The sequence below is a fragment of the Cervus elaphus genome, chromosome 16 (genome assembly GCF_910594005.1).
Source record: "Cervus elaphus chromosome 16, mCerEla1.1, whole genome shotgun sequence".
NCBI lineage: Eukaryota > Metazoa > Chordata > Mammalia > Artiodactyla > Cervidae > Cervus > Cervus elaphus.
Window position 1 is genome coordinate 34,659,805 of NC_057830.1, and position 22,083 is coordinate 34,681,887.

A 22,083-nucleotide genomic window follows, 5' to 3' on the forward strand; every position below is an offset into this window, starting at 1 on the left:
AAGAAAAAAACCAACCAACTTTCTCTATACCAGAAGTCCCAGGGAAGACACTCCAGTTAAAAAGAAAATCAATTAACAAAGGCTCAACAAAGTATGCTTATTCATTACTTCTTTAACTGACAGGTGCAACTGGGGTTTTCTTGGTCCTTACCAAGGAAGGGAGAAGATACTATCATAGGGACAATGTGAATACTGAAAAAACTGGTAACTTGAAAATGGTTTGGAAAAAACTTCAAGGGGCAGGGGAAGGTGGTGGCAAATAACGGTGGAACCTGAAAGCTGAATAGGTCCATTTGGCAGAATGAAATGGAAAAAATTAGAGCTAATGACAACCTAAACCTTTCTGTGTTAGAAGCAAAGGTCTCTGAAGTGGCTTCTCCTCATGATTCCCACCTGGTGTTCATGCTTTGTGTAATCTCATCCTCCTGAGTATGGGTGGAGATGTGATTTGATTCTAATCCACAGAACACAGCACAGGTGATGGGATGCCACTGCATGATTATATTACATAAGACAGTCTTCTAGCATACTCACTCTACAGACTACCTCCTGCCTTGATGAAGTGGCCATGCTGGGAAAGCCCATGTGGCAAAGAACTGCAGGTAGCCTCTAGGAACTGTGTGTGGCCTTTAGCTGTTGTTGAGAGTGGTCTTCAGCTGAAAGCAAGCAAGAAGCTCGGCTCTCAGTACCACAACTGCAAAGAAATGAATTCTGCTAACAAGCTGAGTGAGCCTGGAAGATTCTTCCCCAGTCAAGCCTCCAGATGAGAACACAGCCCAGACAAGACTGCATTGACTGCAGCCTTGTAAGACCCTAAGCAGGGGACCAAGCTGGACTCTTGACCCACAGAGACTGTTGTTGTTGAGTCACTAAGTCACTTCCAACTCTTTGCAATCCCATGGACTGCAGCATGTCAGGCTCCTCTGTCCTCTACTTCCTCTTGGAGTTGGCTCAGATTCATGTCCATTGAGTCAATGATGATACCTAACCATCTTATCCTCTGAGGCCACAGAGACTATGAGACAATAAATTGTAGGATGTTTTAAACTACATCTGCAGTAATGTGTTACCCAGTAATAGAAAATACACTGCTGTAACCGTGAAAGTAAGAGAAGTATCTGTAAGGCAGTAAGGCATATGTCTGCAGTGTGGAATTTGTGTATAAGTAAGGTACACCCTAATTCACAGTATGAGCCAGGGAAGAAATAGAAGAAAAGGCATCTAGGGAACTCCTCTCCCTCAGCTTATTCTACAAAGACATGTAGCTATGGAGAGCCTGCAGCCCTCCTGATAGGGCTGGAAACATCTCATCCTGCATATTAAATATAAGTTATCCTTTTGTGCCTTCATTTTAATTCTTGATATGGTACTGGCAGACATTCCTAAAAGGCTCAAAAATATAATTAACAGTGATCTTCAGAACATGTGGAAGGGTACTCCCCAGGGCTTCCCAGGTGGTGCTACTGGTAAAGAACCTGCCTGCCAATGCAGGAGATATAATAGACTTGGGTTCGATCCTAGGTTGGGAAGATCCCCTGGAGGAGGGCATGGCATCCTACTCCAATATTCTTGCCTGGAGAATCCCATGGACAGAGGAGCCTGGCGGGCTACAGCCCATAGGGTCGCATAGAGTCGGACATGACTGAAGTGACTTAGCACACCTGCACAGGGGTATTCCCCAAGAAATGAAAACGCAAAAGAAACTTTTGAAAGGTAGGGAAGCAACCCAAATCAAAGGGTTTTACAGAGAGAAAAAGGAGCCCAGATTTTTCAGTTCGAGGAACAATAGAGATAGTTCCCACAGCTTTACATAGAGTAGGTATTCAATAAGTTTTTCTTGAAGAAATGTTGAAAAGATGAGTAAGGAAAGCTAAAAGCTTTTTTTTTTTTAATATCAGTGTCAGACCCTCTCTCTAGTTCAATGTGGGCTAAAGGGGGATGAGAAGACCAATTCTTCAGAACTCATTTCTAGAAACTATGCAATCACAAGCTCATCATATCCATTGTGTTTCCTCAGAGGTGGAGGCTAAATGGTGAGCCAAGGTTAGCAGGGATGATGTTAGGTAACCAATACAACAGATATGATTTCTCTGCTCATGGGAGAAAGCTACTAAATTTTGAAATTTAGTCAGTTTCCATAACCCATCACATTTTTTGGGGATATTTACCCTAGAGTAGAATTGCTAGGTCATATGGAAGTTTTTTTAATATTTTGAAGAACCATGAAACATTTTCCACAGCAGCTGCACCATTTCACACTTCCACCAGCAATGCAGCAGGATTCAAATTTTTCCATATTCTTGCAGACACATTATATTCCTTTTTTCTCTCAAGAACAGCCTTCTGTGGATGAGAACATCTCATTACAGTTTGACTTTTTTAAAATATCTCATTGCATTTCCCTAATGACTAATGATGATGTTGAGCATCTTTTCATGTGCTAGTTGATCATTTGTATATCTTCTGTTTGAAGAAATGTATATTCATGTCATGTCCTCTCCTCATTCTTGAATTAGGTTGGGTTTTTTGCTCTTGTTGAGATGTAAAAGTTCTGTTTTTAACTGGATATTAACCCCTTATCAGCTGTAGATCTGCAAATATTTTCTCCCATTCCATGGTTGTCTTTTCACTTTCACGATAGCATCCTTTGATAAACAAAAGATTTAAATTTTGATAAACCCCAATTTTTCTATTTTTTCTTTTGTTGTCTGTGCTTTTGATGTCATACTTGAGGAACCATTCCCAAATCCAAGACCATGAAGATTTTCTCCTTCTTTCTCTTGAGTTTTATAGTTCTAGATCTCAGACAAACATACATTCTCGTTGCAGTCTCTGATATTTCTTTCCAAATAAAATCTGAAAAACATATTTCATGATTCTAATCCTTATAACCTTTCTCAAATTGCTTAATCTGTCTCAGTTTAATTATCCCTCAAGGGATAATTTCACAAGGTTATTTTAAAAGTTATAAGTTTAAACATTGCTAGTGTAGTGCCTAGCACACTGGTGCTCAATAAACCTTCATTTCCTTTCTTTTTTCCTTCAAAGTGCTTTCTTTACAGGACCTGCCAGAGTCAGTTATTCTACCTGATTTCACCGTTTTCTTCCTGAGGGTCAAGTCTAGGGTCTCAAATCTCCTTTCTTTGTTTCAGAGGACTCCCTGGTCCTCCCCCACTCCCCTAACCTTGTTCTCTTAGCGTTAATGCCTCCACACTAAGATCCAGCTTGGAGCCAACTGACCTACCACAGAGCATACTCATTCTAATGGGGTACGGGGGAGGAATGGACAAAAGTGCAGCCCCACAGGGCCCCTGCCTCTGGACCATGTTGGAAGAACACAACCTAGGGCACATTAAATCCTGAAGGAGGTCAAGGCCAGAGATCCTTGGGCATAAGGAAAGATACTCCTGAATCCCTCCCTCCACTTAGATTCCTTCCAGGCAGTTCTGGGGCAGAACTCAGGTCCTCCCGTATACCAGTCCTCTGTGGGGTCCATCCCCACGGTGCAGCCTCCTGAGGCTCCCTTCTATTCCCGAATGGTCTTCCACTGAAACACCACCAGAGACCAACCCTGCCCTCTCATAGGTCTCGAGCTGGCGTCCTCCACACAGGGCCTCCCCGTGGCAGCAAATGCAGAAAGTGCCCTGGAGTCTCCATTCACACGGTGTCTTCCATGGGGGCAGCTCCGCTTCTGGCACGCTCCCAGAGGGTAGAAGCAGGGACACTCCAGGTTCATCCACTCACAAAGGGACCGCTCCAGGGCGGCCGCAATACCACACTTCAGAGTCTGCAGAGGGTTGTCCGCTGGCAACAGACCAGTCCCTCATGGTGCTTGCCCGTTCCCCGCCGCCCCCGTCCCCGCTTACCGGGACGGTCAGGCTGCGGGACGCTGGCCCGGGCTGGCGGTCTCCCGCCTGCCGGTGCTGGCCGAGTGCCGCGAGCAGGCGGAACAAGCAGAGAAGCACGCTGAGGCGGAGCAGCAGACAGAGGGGTCCTCAGGGCGCCCGCGCGCCCCGGCCACACCAAGCTCTGGCCGCGCGCCTATGACGCGTACGCACGCGCGCAACGGCCTCCGCGGGCAGGGAAGTGCACGCCCCCCCCCTGCCTCCTGAGGGTCGACGCTGGGCCCTTGGGCGGCAGCTAGCCACCGCACAGGAGAATGAGTCGCCGAGGGTCCGCTGGAGGGCGGTGGCTCGGCCCCGGCTTGGTGGCCCGCTCCTATGAGCTGTGGGTTCCGGTGCCTGTGGGCGCTCCCCGTCAACGCCTCAGCAAGGTTAGTGCCTGCCTGGAGGAGACAGTCTGGGAGGGGCCTCCTCGGGGGCTGCGGCCGCTCCCAGTTCCACCACCTTCCTGGGTAGGTCAGAATGATTCTCCCAGCGGCCTGGGCTGGGGTCGGCCTCTCCTGTCAAGGCCAGCTGCCCACTCGGGCCTCAGGTCACATGGTAGTTCTGTGTTTAGTTTTTTAAGGAACCTCCATACTGTTCTTCACAGTGACTGTATCAATTTACATTTCCACCAAAAGTTTGAGAGGGTTACCTCTTCTGCACACCCTCTCCAGCATTTATTGTTTGTAGATTTTTTGATAATTGCCTTTCTGGCAGTGTGAGGTGATACCTCATTGTTGTTTTGTTTTGCATTTATCTAGTAATTAGTGATGTTGCACATCTTTTCATATATCTCTTGGCCATCTGTATGTCCTGTGTGACTTTGGAGAGATGTCTGTTTAGGTCTTCCACCCATATTTTGATTGGTTTGTTTTTTTGATACTGAGCTCCATGAGCTGTTTATTTTGGAGATTAACCTTTTGTCTGTTGCTTCTTTTTTGACCCACCTCCTAGAATAATGAAAGTAAGAGCAAAAATAAACAATTAGGACCCAAGTACATCATGAGAAACACTGGGCTGGATGAAGCACAAGCTGGAATCAAGATTGCCGGGAGAAATATCAATAACCTCAGATATACAGATGATACTACCCTTATGGTAGAAGGTGAAGAGCCTCTTGATGAATGTGAAAGAGGAGAGTGAAAAAGTTGGCTTAAAGCTCAACATTCAGAAAACTAAGATCATGGCATCTGGTCCCATCACTTCATGGCAAATAGATGGGGAAACAGTGGAAACAGTGTCAGACTTTATTTTGGGGGGGCTCCAAAATCACTGCAGATGGTGATTGCAGCCATGAAATTAAAAGACGCTTGCTCCTTGGAAGGAAAGTTACGACCAACCTAGATAGCATATTAGAAAGCAGAGACATTACTTTGCCAACAAAGGTTTGTGTAGTCAAGGCTGTGGTTTTTCCAGTAGTCATGTATGGGTGTGAGAGTTGGACTATAAAGAAAGCTGAGCACGGAAGAATTGATGCTTTTGAACTGTGGTGTTGGAGAAGACTCTTGAGAGTCCCTTGGACTGCAAGGAAATCCAACCCATCCATCCTAAAGGAGATCAGTCCTGGGTGTTCATTGGAGGGACTAATGTTGAAGCTGAAACTCCAATGCTTTGGCCACCTGATGCAAAGAGCTGACTCATTTGAAAAGACCCTGATGCTGGGAAAGATTGAGGGCAGGAGGAGAAGGGGACGACAGAGGATGAGATGGTTGGATGTCATCACCGACACAATGGACATGGGTTTGGGTGGACTCCGGGAGTTGGTGATGGACAGGGAGGCCTGGTGTGCTGTGGTTCATGGGGTCACAAAGAATCAGACACGACTGAGCAACTGAACTGAACTAAACTTAAAGGATTTTTCACAACAAAGGAAACCAGAAACAAGGCAAAAATGAAGCTCTCAGAATGGGAGAACATATTTGGAATAGTTATTGATTGGCAACCTGAACATACTCCAGGTTCCCCAGGGGCCACTTTTGTAACCTGGTTTATATTTGAAAAATAGATTATGTTTTCAGATGGCTCACTGCTAAGGCATGGGATATGCATGTCCCCTGAGATGCAGTGTGAAGCATACTGAGAGAATGTGATGGGTGAATGAGAAAACAAAGGTTTATTCATGTTGAATCAGAGATCTATTAGAATTCTTATGGCAGGAAGTCTGCAGATAAGTCATTTGAGGAGGATTTTTGGTTGAAGTCAGTAAAGATCAAAGTGAAACAGAAAAGCTATCTCACTCTCAGGACTATAAGTTTATTTTTTGAGGCAAGGTTTGAAATTTTATGATAGGCAGCCAGATCAAACACAGTAGCTAAGGAATCCGCTTTCTTACCATCTAAGATACTGTGATTGCAGCCATGAAATTAAAAGACGCTTACTCCTTGGAAGGAAAGTTATGACCAACCTAGATAGCATATTAAAAAGCAGAGACGTTACTTGAGTAAACTCTGGGAGTTGGTGATGGACAGGGAGGCCTGGCGTGCTGCGATTCATGGGGTCGCAAAGAGACACGACTGAGCAACTAAACTGAACTGACTGAAGATACTGTTACACAGTCCATTCACATTTAATGTTGTTATTGATATGGTTAGATTTATGTCTGCCATTTTGAGTTTGTTTTCTCTATGTTTCATATCTTTTTTGCTCTTTTCCTCCTTACTGCCTTCTTTTGCATTAAGTGAATATATTCTGAAATTGTTTACCTTAGATTAGGACTTGAACGCACGTGGACGGGAATGAAACCCAGCCAAAACCCTGCCTGGGACTCTAATCCACATGGCTGGGACTCAAACCCAGCTAAAACCCATAGTACCTGGTTTCAGGACCTAATGAAGCTCAGGTTCTTGTCTTGAAAAACAGACAACAAGATGCCTTGATGTCTCACTGCAGAAAGAATTCAGTGAGAGACAAAGTGATAGGTAAGAAGTGGATTTATTTAGAGAGAAACACATTCCACAGACAGAGTGTAGGCCATTACAGAAGGTGAGTGTGGTGGCGAAAAGTGGCATGGTTAGTTTTTATGGGCTGGGTAATTTCATATGCTATTTTGGGGAAAGGACGGAGATTTCCAGGAATTGGGCCACTGCCCACTGCTTGGTCTTTTGACAGTGCCTTGGAACTGTCGTGGAGCCTCTGAGTGTGTCCTTTAGCTTGCTGATTGAGGATCAAGGTCTAGTTGAAGTCAACTTGTCTTCCGTCTTGGACCCATTTGATTCTAATAAGTTTATGTTGTATCTATGTCATACTTTCAAAAGTTGTGTGCTGTCCATTTCCCTCCTGTTACAATTCTAGTGTGAAATTTAATGATTTCTTTTGATGATCATACTAAGTAATAAGGTTTTGCGTGCATGTATGCTAAATTGCTTCAGTCCTGTCCAAATTTTTGCGACTCTATGAACTGTAGCCCGGCTGGCTCCTCTGTCCATGGGGTTTTTATATACACTTAATTATTTCCTTAAGATAAATTCCTAGAAGTGGTATTAGTGAGTCCAAAAGTTGGCACATTTATAAGCCTTTGATATCCATAGCCACTTCCCCTACTTAAGGAGTTGTCGCAGTTTATGTTTCTACCAGCAAGGCCTTTATATGTTGTTGACTGATCCTAGGTATCAGTCTCATAGAGTTTAGCTTCATTTACATAGCTGGCTCTTATATAAATACTGGAATTTGAGCTGAAATCTAGCAAGTTAAGGCTGATTTAATGTTCAGAATTGAGGATCAGCTATGGTATTTAGTACCTGTTACTTAATGGAGATTTTCTTGATGAATCTTTATAATGTATAGCTTTTTATCTCACCTCCTACCATATCTTAGCCAATCTCAGAATGAGAATGAGGACACAGACATATTATTGATCTACATGACTAGCGCCTCAGCCAACCTTAACGTTGGAGAGATACAGCAGTTGCTTTCTTCAAAGCAAGACATTCTGAGTTTGAGCTCTAGATTTAGGCCTAAATTCCTAACACCTTTCTTTCCATAATGTGCAATCAAAATTTTTCTCCTAGTTCTTTGTGATGATGGGATAGTTCTGTACCTTGATAGAAGTGATGGTTATACAGATTGGTATGTGATAAAGTGGCTTAGAACCATACACACACACACACACACACACATTTTATCAGTGTCAGTTTACTGGTTTTCATATGTTACCATAATTGTGTAAAACATAACCATTGGGAGAAATTGGTGAAGGGTGCAGGGGACCTCTACTATCTTTGCAGTTTCCCATGAGTCTATAAGAATTTCACAATAGAAACTTTAGGAAAAAAATCTTTCTCTAAGAGTTAGCAGAGGAACATTTTTTAATTTATTTTGCATAGATAATGCCTTTACATGGTTCCAAAAGTCTTGTTCTCTCCCTGCCACACCATTTCTATTGCTTCTATTATTTTCTTCTATACCTTTCTAGTATGTAATACTAGCAAATATGGATGTATAGTCTTTCTTTTTCCAACTTCCCCGAACAAAGTGTATATGTTAGTCTAGGTCCTCTGAAAAGCTGTTGCCAAGATGGAATTAAATGTAAGAATACTTCCCAGAGTTGTATTTGTTGGGTCAAAGGGGAAAGGTATTTGTAATTTATAATATTTCTAAAATTGTTCTCCATAGGTATTGTAGCATTTTGCACTCCCATCAGTGAAGTAAAAAATTATTGATTTCTCTTCAACTTACCAAAAGTTTGTGCTGTCAAACTTTTGGATTTTATGAATATGGATTTGTGATATGATTTTAATTTGCATTTATGTTATTTTATTTTAAATAAGTTTGAACACTTTTTCATATTTTTAAGTCATTGATACTTCTTTTTCTATGGATTTTCTTTCCTTTGCTAATATTTCTACTCAATTGATAGGTACTCTTTATGTACAAAGGAGATTAGCCTTTGTCTGTAGTAAGAGTTGCAATTTTTTCAGGTTGTAGTTTGTCTTTTGGCTTTGTTTATGGTGTTAGGTCATTCAGAAGTTATTCTGTGTAGTAGAAGAAATTAATCCTTTATTTTATGATTTCATAGTCTTATTATTCTCTCTCCAATCCATGGCTGATTCATATCAATGTATGGCAAAAGCCACTACAATATTGTAAAGTAATTAGCCTCCAACTAATATAAATAAATGGAAAAAAATAATTATTCCATGTGCTCTTCTAGTATTTTTATGTGTGAGCTTTCTATGAATGATTTTTAAAATTAAATTTTCCGGAGCGGGGGCGCGCGGTGGTGTGGCACAGCCGGGAATCGCGGGCGACGGCCCGCTCAGCCCACCCACGCTCCCGCCCCCGCTATAAAAAAAAAAAAGAAAGAAAAAAAAAAAAATTAAATTTTCCATTGATTTGAAGTTTATCAAGTATATGGTTCAAAGGTGTAAATTCACATATTTTTTGAGGTATAGTTGATTTACAATATTATACTAGTTTTAGGTATATAACCTAGTGATTCAAAATTTTTATAGGTTATACTCCATTTAAATTTGTTATAAAATATTGGTTATATTCCCTGTGCTTATCCTTGTAGCTTATTTATTTTATACATAGTAGTTTGTATCTCTTAATTACATACCCCTACCTTGCCCCTCCCTGCTTCCCTCTCCCTATGGTAACCACTCATTTGTTCTCTATAAGTCTGTTTCTATTTTGTCATATACATTTATTTGTCTTATTTTTTAGATTCCGTATATAAGTGATAACATACAGTATTTGTCTTTCTCTGTTTCACTAAGCATAATACCCTATGGGTCCATCCACATTGTTGCAACTGGAAAATTGTCATACTTTTTTTTATAGCTAATGTTCCCTGGTATGTGTATGTACATATATGCATATACATATATAGTCACAGTTTTTTATCCATTCATCTATTGATGGACACTTAGGTTGCTTTTGTATCTTGGCTATTATAAATGATATGGCCATGAACACTGAGGTACATGTATATTTTCAAATTAGTGGTTTTGTTTTCTTTAGATATTTCTTTGGATAATTCCAAAAGTGGAATTACTAAATCATATGGTAGTTCTATTTTTAGTTTTTTGAGGAACCTCCATACTGTTTTCCACAGTGGCTGTACCAATATACATTCCCTCCAACAATGTATGAAAATTCTCTTTTCTCCACATCCTCACCAACATTTATTTGTGGTTTTTTGATGATAACCATTCTGTTAGATGTGAAGTGAACATTTTGGAAAAAATATCTGTTCAGGTCTTCTGCCCATTTTTTAATCAGGTGGTTTGTTTTTTTTGATATTGAGTTGTACGCACTATTTATATATTTTAGATATTAACCCCTTATCAGTTATATCATTTGGAAATATTTTCTCTCGGTAGATTTTCCTTTCATTTCATTGATGGTTTCCTTTGCAAAATGAATGACCTTTTAAAGTTCCTGTCCCTGAGTCCCCAGGACTCACTGAATGGGCAGATGCTTCCCTCTAGTGCTTGTGTGCCCAGTCGTGTATGACTCTCTTCAACCCTGTGGACTGTGGACCCCTGAGCTCCTCTACCTGTGGGATTGTTTCAGGCGAGGATACTGGAGTGAGTTGCCATGCCTCCTCTAGGGAGGGGATCTTCCCAACCCAGGGATTGAACCTGCGTCTCCGGTGTCTCCTGCATCACCAGTGGATTCTTTACCCGCTGAGCCATCAGGGAACATCTCTGGCTGTCATTTACTGATACCTGCTACACTTCTGCATAGTGTAGCAACCTGCTGTGTGTGTGCTGATAATCTTGCTGCCTGACACTACTCTGAGGATTCCTGTCCAACTCCCTAGAAGTCTTAGCTCTTTGACACTAATAAAAATGCTTTTGTATAAAAGCATTGTTTCTGAGTGGCAGCAACTATGCCACTCTCTCCGCAGCACCTGGGACAAAACACAGCATAAGTCCTTTGTAAGGCTTATATTGAGGGACAAAAATCATAGCAGTGGCCTCTGTGAGGATTTTTCTTATGAGGCTATGATATGACCCATGGTACATATTAATCAGTAACCTTGAAGTTTCCTAAAGAAATTCTATTACAGCAATAATTGAGGTGCTGTAGCATTATCGCTAAGAGTCGGACACCACTGAGCGACTTCACTTTCACTTTTCACTTTCACACATTGGAGAAGGAAATGGCAACCCACTCCAGTGTTCTTGCCTGGAGAATCCCAGGAACGGGGGAGCCTGGTGGGCTGCCGTCTCTGGGGTTGCACAGAGTCGGACACGACTGAAGCAGCTTAGCAGCAGCAGCAACATTATCATGGGAGACGGAAATGGCAACCCACTCCAGTATTGTCTGGAAAATCCCATGGACATAGGAGCCTGATGGACTGCAGTCCATGGGGTTGCAAAAGACTCGGACATGACTGAGCAACTAACACAAAGCATTATCATGGAAGCAGAATCTGACTTTAGTAAGTTTTCTAGAAACAGATGAGTCTGAATCCTTTACAGCTGTGTAGCCCTCCAGAGTTCTCTATAAACCATGAAGCAGGAAGGGTAAATGTGAAGGCCCATGCCCACATCATTTTAAATGAGCACACTCATGTGTTCATTACATGAATGTGCCCCTGTTTAGGAAAGCACTGATCCCATTGCTCTGTCCACACAAGCACCCTCTGTCAGTGGGTACCAAATCAATAAATAAACCTGTACTAAAGACCTACTCTGTGAAAAGGCGTAAGACTGTCTTTGGCTCTGAGTCCTCAGCTCTGAGACAGAGGAGGAAGGACTGTGTAAGGTGCTGTAGAGGAGTTTGCAGCACAGGTTTTAATGGCTTAGTGGGAAGACAGTGACTGTGGGTTATTTGTAAGGTAAACGGTATACGGGTTGGAGCTGGTGCCAGGTTTGCTGAATTTGATGGTTTTTTTCCTGGGGCAAGAGGTCAGGCTCATGGGAGAGTGAGAAATGCTGCAGCAACAAGACGATGGCAGCAGCTTCAGGAAGCAGGAGCTGATTGGGTAGGAAATAAAGTATCCTGTTCACCTTCTCTTCATCCCACTGGGAGAGACCCACCCTCGGATTCTGGGAATAGCCAAACACACAACATCTGACACTGGACCTCTGCGATTGAAAGCAGTTTTTTAATCACACATATTCACATCCCAGGGGAGGAGGACTCAAAACACCGTGTAGTGCCACACGGGGCTGCTCCCAGATTCGTGAACAAACGGGCTGCAGAAGGCAGGCTCTGTAGTAACAAGGGGGAGAGGTGACCCTCGGTTCCCGCAAAAGATCTGATTTGTTTGAATAATTCCACGGGCTGTGGGGAGCTGAAGCCCATTAGGTTGACGATGGGTCATGTGCAGCTGGTCCAGCCAATAGGGAAACTAGTGAATACGGGACCTTTCCCTCTGGGTGAGGGGCAAAGCAGCGAGGGTAGAACTCACGGTTAGGCCTTTGAGACCCTTAATGTAAGGCTTAGAATGTCAAGGCAGCACATGAAATTTTAGGCTTTATAATACATGTAGGGAAGTAATAAAAACTACTTAGTATATTCCTAAATTATCTTAAATGTAAGGATCTATTTTGGTTTTGCATAGATAATAAGAAGACTTTTTAAAATAACATGTAGTAATAGTTTCTTTGTCTTAAATCATTTTCTAAATGTTCTTACTAAGGCCTGGATCAGGGGACAAAACCTTCATGCTAATAGTGTTTTTGGAAATGGTTTTAATTGAAATATAATTCACATATCATATAATTCACCCAATTAAAGATTAAAATCAGTGATTCTTAGTATATTCACAGAGTTAGGCAACTATCACCACCTTCAATTTAAGAACATTTCATCACCCTAAAAGAAACCCCATATCCTTTAATCATCACCTCTCAACCTTCCCATTCCCCAACCTTAGAAATTCACTTAATCTACTTTCTTTATATATAGATTTGCCTGTTTTGGACATTTAATATAAATAGAATCATACAGTTTGGTCTTTTGAGATGGGCTTCTTTCACTAAGCAGAATGTTTGAAAGTTTCACCCATGTTGTAGCCCATATCGGTATTTCATTTTTTATGACTGAATAACATCCCATATATGGATATATACCACATTCATTTATCCATGTATCAGTTGATGGGCATTTGGGTAGTTTCTGCCTTTTGGCTATTATTAGAAATACTGCTGTGAACACTCATGTACAAGTTTTTGTATGGACATGTTTTCATTTTTCTGGGTATATGCCTAGAGTAGAATATGGGTCATATGACAACTCTATGCTTTACCTTTTGAGGAGCTGCCAGGCTGTTTTCCAAAGTGGCTGCATCATTTTACATTACCACAAGCAGTATACTCTCACCAACTCTAGTTACTATCTATTTTATTATAACCATCATTATGGTCACAAAGTGATATCTCACTGTGGTCTTGATTTGCATTTTCCTACTGACCAGTGATATTGAGCATTTTTTCATATATTTATTAGCTCTTTGTGTATCTTCTTTGGAGAAATGTCTGTCCATGTCTTTTGCCTGTCTTTTGGATTGGATTGTCATTTTGTTGCTACATTTTATGTATTCTGGATACTAGACTCTTATTAGATACATGATTTGCAAATATTTCTCCCATTATTTGGGTTGTCTTTTCATTATCTTGAAGTGTCCTTTTTTTTTTTTTTCTTTATTTGCTTATGTTTTCAGTATCATATAGAAAAACAATACTGCCAAATCCAAGATCTAAAGACTTTCTTCTATGTTTTCTTCTAGGAGTTTTATAGTTTTAGCTCTTAAATTTAGGTCTTTGATCCATTTAGACTTAATTTTCATCTGGTATGATAGGGGCCCAAATTCACTCTTTGCAGATATTCTCTTGCCGTTGTACCATTTGTTTAAAAATTCTTTCCCTCACTGAAGTGTTTTGGCAACTCTTGTCAAAACTCAGTTGACCATACATTTGAAAATCATTCATAGATTCATAGACTGTATTCCTAGATACAGTCCATGGGGTCACAAAAGAGTTGAACATGACTCAGTGACTAAACAACAACAAGCTTTAATAGATGCTACCAAACAGTTTACCATAGTGATTGTACCAGTTTACACTCCTGCCAGGTCTGTATGGACATTTCAGTTGCTCCAGAACCTTGTCATCTTTTGGCATTGTCATTCTTCTTAATTGAATACTTTAGGGTAGGCCTATAATAGTATCTCATTGTGGTTTTAATTATTTATATTTCTGTGACTTCTAATGAAATTGAGAAACTTTTCATTTGTTTACTGGCCAGATAGATATCTTTTTCTATGAAGTACCTGTTCAAGTCTCTTGCCCATTCGTCTAGTGGGTTGTCTGCCTCTTTCTATTGATTTAGATATTTTTTTCTTTAGAACTCTGGATGCAACCCAATTTGTAGACTAAATGTCATATATATGTATACAATATCATTGACTATACACATACACACACAATCTTTTACCCTTCTGTGGCTTTCTTTCTACTCTCTTAATGGTATCTTTTGATGAACAAAAGATCTTGATTATAATGTAGTCTGATACATCAGCCTTTCTTTATGGTTAGTGCTTTATGTGTCCCTTTAAAGAAAACTTTCCTATCCTTAAGGTCATGAAGATATTCCTCTGTGTTATATTCCAGAAGCTTTCTGATATGTTGTAACTACCCTAAAGCAACAAGATAGGCTTCCACCCAAAATTTGACTCAAATGTCAAGACTGATGATGTCAGAGGCACATGTCAAGAAGTTATGAGAAGTTTTATTGCTTACATAGTTGAGATCTCTGGGGAGAGCAGGGCAGACCCTCAAAAGAAGATCCTGAGCAAGCAAAGAGACTGGCTTGGACTTCTTATTGTAAATTTGGTGTTTGGGGCAGGGTAATTATTCCCATTTATGAGGAAGGGCCTTATGTGAATCTTCCACCAGTACCAAAGGAGAGAAACCAGGCTTTCTTACCAGTTTCACCCAATAGAGGGCACAAGGGGAAGAGAGAGGGCTGAGGCTTTAAAAAGCTATTGGCAGTCAAACATAAAAAATGAGTCAGACTCTTTATTGTGTGGTTTTACTTTCATCATTTAGATATACTGTACATCTGGAGTTGAATCTTCTGCATAGTTTGAGGTAGAGGGTGCTTCCTTTATTTTAACCTAAGGATATCTAAATGACCTAGCTGCGTTTACTTAAAAGGGTCTTCCTTTCTCCACTGATCTGCAGTGCCACATTGTCATAAATCAAACATCTGTATATTTATAGGCCTGTTTCTGTATTCTTTCTTTTGTTGTGTCACTTTGTCTATTCTTGCACCAGTATCACATTTTCTAATTCACTTCAGTTCAGTCACTCATTGTGTCTGACTCCTTGCGACCCCATGATCCGCAGCAGGCCAGGCCTCCCTGTCCATCACCAACTCCCGGAGTTCACCCAGACCCATGTCCATTGAGTTGGTGATGCCATTCAACCATCTCTTCCTCTGTCGTCCCCTTCTCCTCCTGCCCTCAATCTTTCCCAGCATCAGGGTCTTTTCAAATGAGTCAGCTCTTCACATGAGGTGGCCAAAGTATTGGAGTTTCAGCTTCAACATCAGTCCTTCCAATGAAAACCCAGGACTGATCTCCTTTAGGATGGACTGGTTGGATCTCCTTGCAGTCCAAGGGACTCTCAAGAGTCTTCTCCAACACCACAGTTCAAAAACATCAATTCTTCGGCACTCAGTTTTCTTTATAGTCCAACTCTCACATCCATACGTGACCACTGGAAAAACCATAGCCTTGACTAGACAGACCTTTGTTGGCAAAGTAATGTCTCTGCTTTTCAACATGCTGTCTAGGTTGGTCATAACTTTCCTTCCAAGGAGTAAGCGTCTTTTAATTTCATGGCTGCAGTCACCATCTGCAGTGATTTTGGAGCCCCCCAAAATAAAGTCTGACACTGTTTCCACTGTTTCCCCATCTATTTGCCATGAGGTGATGGGACCAGATGCCGTGAGTTTTCTGAATGTTGAGCTTTAAGCCAACTTTTTCACTCTCCTCTTTCAATTTCATCAAGAGGCTCTTTAGTTCTTCTTCACTTTCTGCCATAAGGGTGGTGTCATCTGCATATCTGAGGTTATTGATATTTCTCCTGGCAGTCTTGATTCCAGCTTGTTCTTCATCCAGCCCAGTGTTTCTCATGATGTACTCTGCATATAAGTTAAATAAGCAGTGTGACAATATACAGCCTTGACCATTCTGTTGTTCCATGTCCAGTTCTAACTGTTGCTTCCTGACCTGCATACAGGCTTCTCAAGAGGCAGGTCAGGTGGTCTGTTATTCCTATATCTTTCAGAATTTTCCACAGTTTATTGTGATCTACACAGTCAAAGGCTTTGGCATGGTCAATAAAGCAGAAATAGATGTTTTTATGGAACTCTCTTGCTTTTTCAATGATCCATTGGATGTTGGCAATTTGGTCTCTGGTTCCTCTGCCTTTTCTAAAACCAGCTTGAACATCTGAAAGTTCATGGTTCACATATTGCTGAAGCCTGGCTTGGAGAATTTTAAGCATTACTTTACTAGTGTGTGAGATGAGTGCAATTGTGCGGTAGTTTGAGCATTCTTTGGCATTGCCTTTCTTTGGGATTGGAAGACTGACCTTTTCCAGTCCTGTGGCCACTGTTGAGTTTTCCAAATTTGCTGGCATATTGAGTGCAGCACTTTCACAGCATCATCTTTCAGGATTTGAAATAGCTCAACTGGAATTTCATCACCTCCACTAGCTTTATTTGTAGTTACGCTTCCTAAGGCCCACTTGACTTCGCATTCCAGGATGTCTGGCTCTAGGTGAGTGATCACACCATCGTGATTATCTGGCTCAGTCATGAAGATCTTTTTTGTACAGTTCTTCTGTGTATTCTTGCCACCTCTTAATATCTTCTGCTTCTGTTAGGTCCCTATCATTTCTGTCCTTTATTGAGCCCGTCTTTGCATGAAATATTCCCTTGGTATCTCTAATTTTCTTGAAGAGATCTAGGTCTTTCCCATTCTGTTGTTTTCTTCTATTTCTTTGCATTGATCACTGAGGAAGGCTTTCTTATCTCTCCTTGCTATTCTTTGGAACTCTGCATTCAAATGGGAATATCTTTCCTTTTCTCCTTTGCTTTTCGCTTCCCTTCTTTTCACAGTTATTTGTAAGGCCTCCTCAGACAGCTATTTTGCTTTTTTGCATTTCTTTTTCTTGGGGATGGTCTTGATTCCTGTTTCCTGTACAGTGTCATGAACCTCTGTCCATAGTTCATTAAGCACTCTATCAGATCTAGTCCCTTAAATCTATTTCTCACTTCTACTGTATAATCATAAGGGATTTGATTTAGTTCATACCTGAATGGTCTAGTGGTTTTCTCCACTTTCTTCAATTTCTTCTGTTTCAATCTGAATTTGTCAATAAGGAGTTCATGATCTGAGCCACAGTCAGCTCCCAGTCTTGTTTTTGCTGACTGTTTAGAGCTTCTCCATCTTTGGCTGCAAAGAATGTAATCAATCTGATTCGTTGTTGACCATCTGGTGATGTCCAGATTTTCTAATTATTGTATCTTTATAATAAGTCAAGTTTTGATACCTGGTAAATGATTTTTGTTCTTCATGATTGTCTTTGCTGTTCTTGGTTCTTTACGTTTCTATATACATTTTAGACTCAGATTGTCAATTTTCAGACACACATGAAAGATTATCACTGATATTTAGATTGATATTTTCTTGAAATCATAGATCAAGTCAGGAGAAAAATGACATCTTTATAATATTGATAATACATGAAAATGGTATATTCCTTATTTATTTGTTTTCTCTTAATTTCTCTGAATAACATTTTGTAAATTATGCATGAAGCTCTTGCACACCTTTTGTTAGATTTATTCCTTGCTGTTTGATTATTTTTGGTGATCTTGTAAATTGTGTTATTTTTATTTCCCTTAGGAAATAAAATGGAATTTTTTGCTAATGTTGTATAAAATTCTATTGATTTTATATATACTATATATCTATATATGGATGTATCTATATATATACTATATATCTATATATATATATATATGATATTTAAGTATAATTCTATCTAGTAACCTTGCTAAATTGACTTAGTTTCAACATATAAATCATCTTTGAATTATAGCTACTTTTTTCCACCTATCCAATCCTTACCCTCTTCCTTCTTTTTCTTGCCTTATTACATGGACTAGAACCTCCAGTATAATATTGAATATAAAGAATGATAGCAAGCATACCTGTCTCACTCCTTATCTCAGGGAAAAGCTTTCAACATTTCTTCTTTATATAGGTTTGCTTAGTAGTAGTCTGTATTAGATTTATTTTATTCCTTGTTTAAGAAAACTTTTTATCTCTTGAATGGATATTCAAATTTTGATAAATTTTATCAAATTCTTTTATATTTATTACTTTTTATTTTATTAATTACTTTTATTAATTAATACAATTAATAAGAATTGTATAACTCTTCTTATTCTATTAGAAAGAATAAGAACGAAATTGTAGTGATTGCTTTTTCAATCCTAAACTTGCCTTGCATTCCTGAAATAAAGCCAACTCAGTCATAGTGTGTTATTGTTTTTATTATTTATTGGATTTGGTTTGGTAATATTTTGTTTAGGCTTGTAAAATCTATGTTCATAAGTGAGATTAGCCTGTAATTTCTCTTCCTCACACTATCCTTGTCAGGCTTTGTTTGGTTTCTTATAGGTGGAAGGTAAGCTAGAGGCACTGGGAATTCCAAATTCAGTTCAGTTCAGTTCAGTCACTCAGTCGTGTCCAACTCTTTGCGACCCCATGGACTACAGCATGCCAGGCCTCCCTGTCCATCACCAACTCCCGGAGTTTGCTCAAACTCATGTCCATTGAGTCAGTGATGCCATCCAACCATCAATTCCAGATTACCATAGTTCAGTCAGGGACATAGAGGATTCAGTCCCTGTGAAGGTTTGTCTGTTTCCAGTTATTGCTATGGGCCTTTCAGGGTCCCAAACAAAAGTCCATAGTGTTTACTGGAGCCCCTCCTATCAGGCCCACACAGATGCACACAGACATTTGTAGTAACTTTATTCATAGTTTAATTCTTCTTTCCTCTATTCTATGAATCCATTAAATTTTCTGCTCAGCTTTTTAGCCTCTTTGCTTTTGTCATTGACTGTAGCCTTGCTGCTGCTGCTGCTTAGTTGCTCAGTCATATCTGACTTTCTGTGGCCCCCTGGACTCTGCCCATGGAATTTTCCATGCAAGAATACTGGCGCGAGTTGCCATTTCCTGCCAGAACTCTTTACTATAACCTGTCCATCTTGGATGGCCCTGCACAGCACAGCTCATAGCTTCAGTGAGTTATGCAAGCCCCTTCACCATGACAAGGCTGTGACCCACGAAGGCGATTACCATATGACCCAGCAATTCTGTTCATAGCAGCATTACTCATAATAGCCAAAAGGCAGAAACAACGCAGATGTCCATCAGCTAAGGAATGGATAAACAAAATGTGGTATATCCATAAAATGAAATGCCTTCAGCTATAAAAATGAAGTACTGATACCTGCTACAACATGAGTGAGCCTTGAAAACACTATGCTAAGTGAGCGAGGCCAGACACAAAAGGCTATATGGTGTATGACTCCATTAAATGTTCAGAATAGGAAATTCCATAGATATAGAAAGCAGATGAGTGTTTGACAGGGACTGGGGAGGTGAGTGAATGGGGATCGAGTGCCTAATGAGTATAGAGCTTATTTCTGAAATGATTAAATTTATCTCAATTTCTTTTAATTGGGGTTCTGTTAGATAAGAAATGGGAGAATCACTGGCTGGCAGCCAATTTCCTATTTTTATAAAGAGGAGAAAGCTTATTGGTCTGAAAAAGGCTTTCTCTTTAATTTTTGAAACTTTTTTTTGCTTACTATAGAATTTTAGGTTAACCCTTTTTTCCCCTTCCACTACTTTGAAAGTGTCGCTCCACTGTCTCCCTTCTTATATAGTTTTTTATGAAAAGTCTGCTGTTTGTAATTTCCTCTTCTTTATGTAGTTTTTTTTCTCAAGCTGCCTTCAGGATCTTCCCTTTTTCTTTAGTTCTCAGCAGTTCAAGTAAGATATGTCTAGCTGTATTTTTAGTTGTTTATCCTATTTAATATTCTCTAATCTTCTTGTATTTGTGGTTTTATATCTGTCATTAATTTGAAAATCATTTCTTGGCCATTATTTCTTCAAATATTTCTTCTGTCCCATTTCCTTCCTCTGTCTCCCTCTCCTCTTCTCCCCTCCCCACTTTCTGTCTCTTTTGCTTTCTCTTTCTCTCACTTTTTCTCTCTCTCCTCTCCTCCCTCCCTCCCTCTCTCTCCTCTGATGCCAATTGCACATATATCAGACTCTTTGGTATTGTCCCACAGCTCTAGGATGCTCTGTTCTGTTGGGGGTTTCTTTTTCCACTTTTTTCTTTGCATTTCAATTTGGATAGTTCTACTGAATTATCTTCAGGTTCACCGATTCTTTCCTTCTCTGTGTCAAAACTACTGATGAGCCAGACAAAAGAAATCTTTGTGTTACCGTGTTTTCTGTTTCTAGTATTTCCAATTGATTCTTTAGTCCTAGAGTTCTCATCTCTCTGCTGAAATTGACCCACCTAGTTTTAAAGGCTTTCCACTTTTTCTACTAGGTCCTTTAACTTTATTAATCATAGTTCCTTTAATTTCCTTATCTGATAAATCCAGTATCTGTATCATATCTGAGTCTGGTTCTGTTAATTGCTTTGTCTCTTAATAGTGTGTGATTTTTCTCTTCCTTCTTTGTATGCCTTGTAATAATTTTTGTTGAAAGCTGGACATCTATTGCAAGGCAGTGAAGACTGAGGTAAATAGCTTTTATGCCTGGAAATAGGCACACCTTTCCTTCTGCTAGGACTTTAGTGTAAGAGACTGAGTCAGTATACTCAAGAGCTGACTTGCTTTTGGGTTTTGTTTGTGCTATAGATACTGTCAGTGTATTGCAGGCTTCAAATTTACCTAACATTACCTGTGTTTATTGTTGAGGCTGGTTGTCCACAGATTTTATCAATGTCTGCCCCACCCTCAGCTTCACATCTTCCTGATGCTATGTTAGCAGTAGATTGCTATTACCTATTACTTGATGCTTACAAGTCTCCTTGACAGGGAAAGAGAGGTTTTCTCTCTTTTTCTGATTCAGTGTCAGTTTTAGATAAACACTGTACCCACCCCACCACCACCAGGTCTTAGTGTTAAGGCCTTCCTTATGATCCTACCCCACATTCCGCTGGAAAATCTCTAATGATCTGGGTCCCCTATAGGGCAGGGATTTTTTTCCTCTTTCTCCAGCTGCAGCTGGTCTTCACCAATACAAGATTTGCTGTCTAATGACAGGATTTACTGCCCTTCACCAGCAGCTTAAGGCTTTTGTTCTATAGGGAAGACAAGGGAGAAGGATCTGGGTAGGGCTTGATGCCTTTCCCTGCAGTGGCTGTTCTTCCTTTCCTACAGGCCTGTACCACAAGAGAAACTTTCTCAGGACTTGCATGTTGCCCCAATCTTTCATAAGAACACATGGTAAGATCCTTGGAGAAGAGCCTACAAGTGAGTGTGGATTGCCCATGTACTTGTGGCTCCCAGAAGTATTTTTGAATTCTCACACTGGCCTATATTTGGCCTTTAGCAATTCCTTAAAACCTAGAACTGAATTCTTACCAGATTGATGGTGTCCAGGTATGGAGTCAGTCTCAAATAAGCAAGTGCATCTGTGCTATATCTCCTTGGAGGCTCCTGGCTTTCCTAAGATTAAGATTAATTAGATTGCTCTGAAACATCAGCTCTCCAACAAATTCCCAAAAGTTGTGGATTTAAAGATTGTCTTGTGATTTTTTTGGTTGTTGTTGTAATAGTGGAAGCAGTGCTATCTCCAGCTTCCCTCTGTCCTAAGCAGAATCCAAAAGGCCCTGAGAAACTGTTTTGTAGTTAAATCTGTTACATGTATTAGAATGCAATTTGTAACTAATACAAGTACCAACTAGCAACATTACTCAAATATAAATTCTAAATGAAGCAAAGGAGTAAGCATCAAGAAATAAAACTGAGTACCTGAAGAACTGGGGAGAACTTAAACCTTTCTAAGTGTTCTTTTTTTTAAATTAAATTTATTTATTTTAATTGGAGGATAATTACTTTACAATACTGTGATGGTTTCTGCAATACATCAGTATGAATCAGTCATAGGTATACATGTGTCCCATCCCTCCTG

The 22,083-nt window shown here is 40.2% G+C and overlaps 1 protein-coding gene across 2 annotated transcripts in view; it reads left to right on the top strand.

Moving 5' to 3' along the window:
* The first annotated feature begins 3,904 nt into the window (after positions 1–3,904).
* The window catches only part of FAM205A (family with sequence similarity 205 member A), a 45,191-nt gene continuing 27,012 nt past the window's right edge, over positions 3,905–22,083 (top strand). The window contains exons 1-2 of one of the 2 annotated variants that reach the window (XR_006345855.1): positions 3,905–4,273; positions 4,839–4,895. The gene's annotated coding sequence lies outside the window, so the exon portion shown is untranslated. Of the gene's footprint in view, positions 4,355–4,838 lie in introns of those variants that run through there. The other variant, XR_006345856.1, reaches the window with a different exon arrangement.